Genomic DNA, 9,413 nt, shown 5'->3' on the forward strand with positions numbered 1-9,413 from the left:
TAATTATATAAAATTCTCTTTGCTTGTTTGCACTCTTACTATAAAGAGAAGCCTCTTCAAATTTTTAAACTAAGAGGCTTGTCAGCGACCTAGCTAATGTGTTAGTTAACCTAACCGCTTTGCTTTAAGTAAACCCAGCTAGCTAACATGCAACAGAGTAAAAACCTGATAGCAAGCCATACTGTAATTTGCCACAAATCTGTATTGTTGCTGAGTATCTATCCTCTGTACATTACAGATTTTGAAGAAGGTCTAATGTTTGTACTGGGGAGCTTTTAGCCAAGACCAGGTCTTCAGCTTCAGTGGTTGCCAACTTATGTTACTTAGCAAGTAAAAACAGGAAACCTTCCCCAGTTCTGATTCGATTGGCTTACAGCTAATGAGGTCTGATATGATTGGCCGAGCTGGGAGTTCCACTTTTCAGTTACTTCTCTGGTATCATAGCAGAGGCAGCGCAGCATTAGAGCAGCAGAGCCTCATCCAGGTTGAGCCCTGATACGGTGTGCAGTGAATTTGGAGATGAAATGGTATGATTGTGTAATGAAGAGTGAAATACACATAATAAATAAATAAATACATACATAAAATAATAATAAAGAAATAATATAATAATAAATAATAAATAAAAAGGGTCTAAAAAGGGCTACAAACCCTTTTACCTCTGACTTATTGATGACCCTGCCATTTTGGATTTATAGTTTCAAAAAATAGTTTTATTTTTCAAATCATGAAAAAAAAAGTCATACAACATTTTGCTGAAGCATTTTTACATACCTAGGATTTGGCACCAAAATTATGTATTTATTTATTCTACCTGTTCATAAGTACATACTTATCCCCCTTCATATTTATAACCTGTTCATAGTACTTTATCCCCCTTCATATTTATTCATAGTTCATAGTACTTTATACCCCTTCATATTTCTAACCTGTACATTCTTGTTTATAACCTGTATAACCCCCTTCATGTCTATACCCCCTCATATTTTTAACCTGCATATACTATACTTACTGTACATTTGTAACATACATATTTATATTTCTGCTAAGCACTTCTGGATGGATAAGCAATGACAAAGTTGAATTCTATTCTATTCTATTCAAAATTCTCATATGTAACACTATAACCTTACCTTCATGTGCATTTCTGAAATACCATTTTATTTCCTTTCATATTATGGGAAATTGTCATAGAACAGTCTGCTGAAGCATTTTTGCACCAAAATTGTCAAAATACTGAGCACTATGGCCTATAGCTTTAATGAATTTAGGGACCGTTTTTGACTTGCCTGTATTTGGATTAAAAACAATTAGAAATGCAACATTGTGCATAAAATTGAATATATTGCAGCTTTTTCTTGGATATTGACTATTAATGGTAGAGCAACACCATGTAGTGAACAGTGTGCTGAAGCATTATCCATCCACATTCAGCATAAATTCACTTTGCATTTTTGTACCCAAATTGCTAATCATGTAATGTTATAGTCTTACCTTCATGTGTATTTTTGAGAATTTCTAAATTTTCTTAATTTTAATTAAAAAAAAATTATGTCTCTACACTGTGTATCATCAAATAGAATGAGAAATGTTCTTATAAAGGATTTAACACGGATGGCAAAACTGTCTTGTTGAAATCTCTGTTGAAGTACGTGTTATTCAGTTTACCATAAAAATCACACTGAAAATGCATAATGCTTACATTATGTCTATCTTTGTACCATTTTTGATTTGCTTTTATTTTGATGAAAAAAAAAACCTGTGAATACAGTTAGATTTTTTTTCCCACATGATTTATCAATCCATTATATATTTTTTTCTGTATTTTGTCTTTCCTAAAACCCAGAAACACTTTGAATGTTCTGTTTTCTAATAAAATATGGCATTTACATGTTTAGCTTATTTTTTTGTTGTTGTTGTTTTCATGTTTCCTGAAAACTGAAAGTACTAAATAAATAAAGTCCTTGAGTTCTGTGATTTGGGGTAGTGACCTGAAATACAAGAAAGAAAATGCAGAAGGGGGTGGTAACACTGGGGAATATTTAACATTTTGCTTATTATTAGTAAGTTCTTTCCTAATAATAACCAGATCTCTTAGTTGGCCTTGTCACCCCTCAAACCAAGACGGCCTATTTTCCCAATTTGAGGAGAGAACTTATAACATTGCTTAAAAATGGAACATCTATGTTTTCTAAAAAGCTTAACATTCACTCTTGGACTGTTTACTCAATCAGCATCCCATCTCTCTTTCAAAGAAATGCTATTAAAATAACCACCATACATATTTGTCCAACTCATCCGCGCTCCATGTGAACCTTACTTGGCTTGACATCTCTCCCATACTCCACAGCCTGTTACACAATACTGAAGCATCATTCCCCTCAGACATTCAATACATTAATCATTAAATATATACCATGTCAAATACAGCAGTATGCCTCAGCAAGAAACTGAACAACATGAACTACACACTATAGAGATTTACAGTACAGGCTACTTTGTGTTTCCTACAGACTTCTCACAGCACATTCGGCTATGTTGTTGTCAGACTGACATGAAATCTATTTCGTTTCATTCAAACCCAGAGGGTTAACACTTGAAGTACTTCCCTCACTTAAAACTGTGGTCTAATGATGGGTGCTATTACACTTTGTTCTAGTCGAACTTTTGTGGCATTACATATACAAACCACCAAAGATAAACTGGGACTTTGCACTTTTTTTTTTGCACTTAGAATATTTAGGGTGCTGTTCAAATGTGAAACTATTTTCTATTAACATCTCTGTAACCTTAAAATCCAAAGCACGGTTGCAATAAATTAAACATGCACAATAAGTGAAATGATTGCCTGGGGCATGACTGTATACACTCATATGGAAAAAATCTTCAATACTCTTTGAGGGACTTTCTACATGACCACTGATGTGAGGCTAGCCCTCAGTGGAGCAGCCAAGAAAAGAGAATGTCTCCATATTGCAGAGACCAGAAGAGATATTGTTACATGTGCCTTGTGCTAAGACATGAGCAGGTACAGTCATGTCTTGTGAGAGTGCCACCTTTTTAGCTTTTGTTCGACACAGACTATACATCATCCAATTAAACTGCAGAAAAAAAAGTACTTAATTTAAAAAAATGGGTAACACTTCATTTGGATGGTCTACTGTAGATGTTTTCTAAATGCTCAGTATATCTTTAAGTAACAGTCAACTAAATATCTATTAACTGCAACTTCGACGTGAAGTTGAGTGTATATTATTGTTAAAAATGAAATCTCAAGATTAATAACTGAATAAGTCTATCAATAAACAGGTGTCCTGCAAAGTGTCACAGACATCTGACATGTATGAGAGGAAATGAAAAGTACAGCAAAGGGACTCAGGGACTGAGAATGCATTCTAATCTCACTGAAGAGTTGGGTATACAAAACACTTCAACACTATCTGTCATGTCTCCTCAATGAATCCTTGCCTTGATTCTTTGTGTGTACATGATTGAGAACTGACTGGAAAAGCTTCAGATAAACAAGCCTTTGAGGAGACTTGACTTCGAAAATAATAGACACGTTTACTTTGCTTGCATCAGAGGCTGGGTGAAAATAGACAAAATATTAAAAAAATGTAATAATAAAAAAGTGCTCTTATAACATAGCTTTGGATGTGCATTTGTAACTTCTAACCTTAGTGCTGGGCATGTCAAACTGGGAAACTTCTGGGTCAAAATGCTGTGGAAATTAGCATCTATCTTCATCGAACACTCTGAATTCAGTTCATGAATGCTAATTAGCTGAATCAGGTGTGTTTATTGAAGCAGTGTGCTGAAGTCTGCAGTGTTTGGCCTGGGAGGACTGGAGCCTCACACACATACCTTACAGCTTGGCTTTGTGTCCATGACTCTTCAAGACAAAATCTCTAAAGAAGGGTCATGGGTGGCCTCCTCATTGATCTGCAATAAAGGGCAAGCAACGTATTTACTATAGTTAATGAAATGTTCAAAATATTTGCACAATTCAGTCATGACAAATTTGCTGTAATGTTTCAAATGCATGCTGTTAAATTCCATTCTCCAAAATTTTGCATAACTGAATGGTTAAGATGTAAACAAAGTCATTCAGAGTGGTTTGATATTAAATAATTCACCACCCTACAACAACATACCAGTGTTAATAGGAACCATACAGCGTTCAACGCCACTAAAAAGATACATCACAAACTAGTATATGAAATGGTTATGAATACAGTGCCTGATTAACAAGACTTCAATTTCCATTAAGTTTACGTTTTTTTGATAGTGTTAACACATTTTTTTCCAGATTTATCACTAATACATTTTATTGTATTACTATTATCAATATTGCACATCATCACTGTCCAAAAAGGAAAAACACCTCTCCATTTTTTGCAATTTCTATTCATATCATTTGAGTTCTGCAGCTGCCTTTTGCATTCTGTCAAAAAATCATGATAAATGAACCAAGAAAAAGCCCCGAAATTATTTGAAATAAAATTTCAATGCATTAACTTATACTAAAAGTAAAGACTGTTTCTGCCTCCTGTACTATTTTCACCGTAGAGATACAATTCAGAAGACCCATGACTGTGTTGTTCATAGCCACCAACAAAATCGATGGCTATGATTACATTTTACTGGTTCCCATCAACACCACTGTGGAGAAATTTGAACAAGTAAGTTTTTCTACAATTTCACATCACACCATGCTGAATGACTTTCTTTACATCTCAACAACTGTACTGTGCAAATAGATAGATAAACAAATAAACAAACAAACAAATAAATAACCGTGGAATTTCCCTTTAAATTCCATTTCATTGTTGAAATTTGTGAAGTACATAGCAAAAGGTGTCATCCTAAACTGATGAGTGATTATGATCTGGCATAATTAGATAACTAGCTGAAATTTCTGAGTAATTAAAAAGTGGAGATCCACTACTTAATATGAACTGCTCTGGTGGTTGAGAGGTAACAGCCTCGCTCACAACCTTGTTCTCCCCCTCACACCACATCTGAGGTTTTTGGGGGCTTTATTTTTATGAGCCCAGCATCCTTAATATCGATCTAACATCCTCTTTTCCTGGAGGGATAGCTCATACCACGCAGCTCTGAGACCTCACACTTGTTTTTTGGGTTTTATTTTTTGGATATTTGACTTTCGATTTTTTTGCCCTGCAGTGATCACCCAGGATTTATGCACTCTTTCCAGGATCTCCAATTCAGGCTTTAAAAAAAAAAAAAAAAAAAAAAAAAAAAAAAGCAGCTCTTGCAGGCAGAGGCTACTTTCTTGAAAGAAAGAAAAAAAGCAGAAAGCTTTCAAAGCTTCATTTTACAGCTAAAGAAGACACCACGGTTTGAAGACTGTTTTTGTATACATTTTTATACAGTTATTAGAATTGTATTCATACATGTTTCACTGACTACTAGTTACTCTTCTCCAGAAAGTGTAAGCACACATATTTTAAGATAAGATAGTCCTTTATTAGTCCCACAACAGGGAAATTCTCAGTGTTACAGCAGCAAAGAGACAGCAACGAAAAAAAGTAGCAACGAGAATTAACAAGCAAGTAATTAACTTTAAATACTTAACAAGGTCTTTTTTTTTACAGTTTGTTACTTGTTACTATATAGACAATATATATTAAAGAAAAATTAAAATAAGAAAAAATATGATAAATATAAACTCTTAATTTTAATTAGTCTGGTGTGGTTGACCATTGTGTGGCCTGACAGCTGGCTGAGGGCCTTGCATTATCACTTCATATCAAATCTAGAGTCATCTTGACTGTCAAGATCATGGCAAGGTTTTGTAGGTTTTGTCTGTAACTAAGACATGCTGGAATTTTCTGGAACTTAATTAGCCTACTGCAATCAGAAAAACTCACAATATTCCATCCACGTTTGAAGCCAAGAGGACTGGGAACCATAAATGTAACCAAGAGGAAACATGAGATGATATTTAGGCTTGGCACACAGAGAATATTGAATATAAGAAAAATATAATCCTTGATCCACTGAGGAGATGCGGCAAGCCTGCTGTTTAAAATCTAGTACATAAACAAACAAAGAAACAAACAAACAATCAACCTAAATCCAATTCATGAACATGATACACTACTTGGACAAATAGCAATTCCAGTCATTCTGTAATTCTGACCTCCACAGTGGAAACTGAGCAGCTCCAACTCTCACATGTTGAAATCCTAAAGTGTATCACATTATTCACACACTATTTTAACTCTTCTATTACCTTGTACACAAAGCACACCATAAAGTGAGATAAAATCATAGTTTACATTCTCCAAAAACTACTTTAAATCATTGGCCATACTGTCTAACACTGTCCAGCAGACCACTTTTGTTCACTTAAAAAAAAAAAAAAACACAGTCGCAGCATTCATTTCTTTTTCCTGGTTACCATGAAACCCTAAAAGCCAAACTTCAACAAAAGGTCATACTTCAAGTCTACTGAATGGCCGAAAAAGTTTCACAGCAATCACAGAATTTTCTAGATTAAGCTGTATGGAGCAAACAGCAGGATTTGAAATATCAGTAGCACTTGCCGCAGTTGAGAAAGTCACTAAACTGCCCATGACTGACTGACTTTCACATTTTTCATACCTCGATGTCTACAGGGAAGCAAGCTCAGAAAATTAATAAATGACCGCCTGCCATCTGTCCAAAAGCTGAACAGCTTACATATGTAAAGGCACAAAGGACAAGACTGGAAAAAACTCTGCTTATAGTCCAACAGATGGCAGCGGCTATGTGCTATAGGATGACGTGAATGCATGAAGTGTATAAAATATCTACACTAACTGTATGGATTGCCTGAATAAATGTGATCAGAACATAGCTAGGATGAAATTCTGCATTCATAGCAAAATTATTAGGTTTACAATGTCTTTCCAGAGTTGTAAACTGTACGAATAATAACTTCCTAATAAAGCAGAAATTTTACTTATGGATACTAATACAGAGAGAATGTCGAGTTCTGCAGATTAAACCTGACTCTGATATGAGATTTAAATCACATGCACAGATAATTGCTTAAAAAGGATGTTGGATGATGTACAAACTACTCTTGTGTCTGATTCATGATGTAGAAATAAGTGGTGATTGGAGATTTGGAAATTATCATCAATCAGTCCGGTGATATAATATATAATTAAAGAAAATGTCTTTTTTTTTTTGAAAATGCAAGATTTAATGGCATCTAACAGTGAGGCTGCAGACTGCAACCAACTGAATAACCTTTCCACACCACCATTTACAAGTGTGTAACAGGACCTACAGTGGCTGTTTGGTTTTCTGCCATCACCTCTCCCCATTTAATTTTGCTCGTTTGCGTTTTTGGTCCTTTGATGATCAAGATTCACGCTCTGAATAATGTAAATAATGAATATGATCCTCCATTTGTCAAAAATGGTAAATGTTAGCCAGCTCTGGCAACAACCACTGATTATTCTTTTATTCTGTCTTTCAATTGGTGCTATAGCACCACCAAATTTTAGCTCCAGAAAACACAAAAGGCACTCTCTAGAGCCCTAGAGCCAGTGTTTGGTTTGTCTGTTCAGGTCCACTGTAGAAATACGGCAGTGCAACATGGCGGCCTCTGTTGGAAAAGGACCTGATCCCTATGCAGATATGAAGGGCTCATTCTAAGCCAACGAAAACACGATTTATAGTTAAAGGTCATTATACATTAATAAAAAACATGGTTTTGTATGCTGTACGCTATTTCTGCTAAAAGATCCCCCTAAATCTCACACACTGCACCTTTAAGACAGTAGAGTGTACATGTAAATTAAGTACATCCACTTTTGTACCTGAGGGTCATTTGCACAAATTACTAGTATTACTGAGATTTTCTGTTTTTATTCTTATTATTAGTTCTGTATTATACTGATAAGTTTTGGCTACTCAACTGCAAATCAAGCAGTGTTTTTCAGGTTGTTAAACTATTACACTAAAATTAAAGACAAAACTAATGAATAACAAAACTGTCAGTAAACTTTTTAAAACTAATGCACTGGGCTTCACTATGGAGGCTGAAAGTGGGCCAAATCACAGAAGTCCCAGTTCACAAACCCAGACGAATAAGCATATTACTCTTGGTTTCTTTTAATCCATTAAAAAAGGATTTTGAGCTGCATTCTATGTATAAAGGGACTATTTAAATAAATGTATACTATTGTTGTTTATATACACAACCACAGAATTTATTTATTCAAATTATAATCTCAAACAATAAATAAAGTGGGTCCCATATCAACATGTCTAGCATAGGATGCTTTTTTACCAGTCCAGAGTGCAGTAAACTTAGAATATAGTGCTTCACAGCAAAAAGCACTTCAGTGTGCCTCCATCTGTAACCTCCCCAGTTAAGTGCATCCAGGTGCAGTCATTCCACACAGTTCCAAGCAGTAATAAAACTACAGTTTAGTAAAAAACCTCAGTGTGAAAGACTGTCACTAAGTGAGCAGACATGACATTCGGGATTGCCTATACAGGACAATAAGGCATATTCTCTTAAGAAGTCAACTCACCTTCAATTGTTGTACAACACTTCCCCCTGCTGGTCCAGGCAGTGATCTTCCGATCGGACCCCTCACCATCGTTAGCACCCTGGCTGCAACAGCCAGAGTCAAAGACAGTCAAAAATGTTTTAAACAACTAGAAGAGCTGAAAATAAGAGGACAGCAGTGAACACATTCAATGCAACAAGGTGAGGAAGGATAAAACAAAAAAAGGAAATGCACTTAAATTGCATTATAAAGTGTGTTTAACACACTTCAATATCAACAGATATTTCTGCTGCTGTTAGCAGAAACAACAGGATCCACTTCACAAACAACAAAACTGCTTTCTGTTTTTCTATATACATTTTTGTTCATCTTCTGTTCTCAGAGACCTGTATCATTGGAAATGTTTTGTTCAATACGATGTACTGTGGAAAAATGACAAGATTTCACCATTACTACAGCAGTCGGTAATATCAGAGTCAGGGGAATCCTTTAAGTACAATTATATTTTTTTTCCTCCATTTATTGTCTGGAACAGACCTACATAGGACTTTCATTAACCCTTTAAACAGATGATTGGCTTATAAAGCTTCATAGGTTACACTGACTAACTAATGTTGCATAACCTCTAAACAATTGCTGAACAGAAATAGCTGATATCCATGATCTCTGTGCATGATCTTTGTTTTCTTGGAAGAGCCCAAGCTACAGTAACTTGTCTGAGAGCTCAATGAAACCAGAGGTTGCCCATCTTTGCCTTAGACAAGATATCCTTACATACAGGTTTCTATCTGGAGAAAACAATCAAATGGAGGAAATGGAGGAAGCGTTGAGCACTTTTTGATCTACCATGACCTTTAGACAATGTAAGCAAATGAG

This window comes from Pygocentrus nattereri, chromosome 13, assembly GCF_015220715.1.
Source record: "Pygocentrus nattereri isolate fPygNat1 chromosome 13, fPygNat1.pri, whole genome shotgun sequence".
Classification (NCBI taxonomy): Eukaryota; Metazoa; Chordata; class Actinopteri; order Characiformes; family Serrasalmidae; genus Pygocentrus; species Pygocentrus nattereri.